This window comes from Vombatus ursinus, unplaced genomic scaffold, assembly GCF_900497805.2.
Source record: "Vombatus ursinus unplaced genomic scaffold, bare-nosed wombat genome assembly UNPS02012234.1, whole genome shotgun sequence".
NCBI lineage: Eukaryota > Metazoa > Chordata > Mammalia > Diprotodontia > Vombatidae > Vombatus > Vombatus ursinus.
This window is the reverse complement of record NW_020952012.1, coordinates 1-1,674: the sequence shown is the minus strand read 5'-3', so window position 1 is coordinate 1,674 and position 1,674 is coordinate 1. Positions and strand designations below refer to the sequence as shown.

The 1,674-nt window shown below is 46.1% G+C and overlaps 1 pseudogene; it reads left to right on the top strand.

Annotated features, from left to right (window-relative positions):
* The first annotated feature begins 14 nt into the window (after positions 1–14).
* On the top strand, positions 15–416 carry LOC114039735 (annotated as a pseudogene).
* Positions 417–1,674: the final 1,258 nt, after the last annotated feature.

Here is a 1,674-nt window from a genome sequence, read left to right as displayed (position 1 = left end):
TCCATAACCCGGTGCTGAGAATGGCTTTCTCCACGCTGAACAGCACACCTCTGAGAGGGGATGGTGAGCTGTGCCCCAGCTGTGGGCAGCTGCACCAAGCCTTGGACAACCACCTGTACAACTTCCAGGATGAGGTAGACGATGAGCTAACCTGCAATATCTGCCTGCAGCCATTGCTGCAGCCCGTGGACACTCCTTGTGGTCACACCTACTGCTACCGCTGCCTCGAAAGCTTCCTGCAGGATTCTGATTTCTGTCCCATGGACCGGGAACCCTTGACACTCCCCAGCTGCCGCAAGTCGACCTTGTTGGTGAGAAACCTGCTGGACAAGCTGATCGTCTTTTGTCCTTTCCCTCCTGATTGTCTGCTCACCATGCAGAGGTGTGAGCTGGAAGGTCACCTCCAGAATAGGTAAGGGAAGGGCTTGTCAATGAGGTAGTGTGGCCCAGGGAAATGAATAGTGAGTGTGGGTAGAGTCCAAGACCCTGGGTTTGAATCTTGGCTCTGTGCAGACTTCCTTAACCTGTGGGACCTTGGGTGAGTTATTTTTCCTCTCTGGTTGAAAGAAAGGACACGTACTTTTTTTTTTTAAGGCAATTGGGGTTAAGTGAATTGCCCAGGGTCACACAGCTAGTAAGTGTCAAGTGTTTGGTCTGAGGCTGAATTTGAACTCAGGTCCTCCTGACTTCAGGGTTTGTGCTCTATCCACTGCGCCACCTAGGTGCCCCTAACACATACATTTATTGAGCACCTAATGTGTGCCAGGCATGATCTCATTTGATCTTCACAACAACCCGGCGAGGGAGATACTATTATTATTCCCATTTTGCAGTGGAGGAAACTGAGGTACACAGAGGCTAAGTGCCTTGCCAAAGATCACACAGCTAGGAAGCTTCTGAGACCATATTTTGACTCCAGGCCCAGCACTACTCTGTTTTCTCCCATAAAATGAAGGGATTGGAACTAGGTTACAGAGACCTCTTATAGCTTAAATGTTCTGATCCCTGTTGGGAAAACCCATGACTTAAAAAAAGAAAAAAAAATCCATGACTTAATGGGACTAGGAGTCTATTCTAAGTGGAATAAAAATGGAAGGAGATAGAGAGAGAGTAGGGGCAGGAGATGTCTAATATCTGGAGAGGTAACCAGACAAGGGCACCTAAAGTATGTTCAGGTGAGCTCCTTGAAGGCAGTGACTGTCTTTTAGCTTTCTTCACACCCCAGCATTTAGTACATGCCTGGTACATAGAAGGCACTTAATAAATGTTGATTCACTGACCTACTAAAGAGAGGCCAAATAAGGGTACCAGTAATAGCAGGATGGCTGGACAGAAGGCCAGCAAAGAAGCAACAGTAGAGATCAGGGTGGGGTGGGAAGGTCACCAGCAAAGAACCCGACACCCAAGGGGACCATTGTAGATCCTGAGTGTTAATTTCCTACAAAACACCACCACACACCTACATACCCATAAAGGTAAAAAAATAAAATAAAATAATACCAAGGGATTTAATTTATTTCTAATTCCTTCTTTTAAAAGTCTCCATTCTGGAGCTTCTTGGACCCTTCTTTTTATATATTTTTAGTTTTCAACACTCACTTCTATAAGATTTTGAGTTCTGAATTTTCTCCCCTTCTCTCTTCTCCCCTCCCTCATCCCCAAAACAGCATGCAA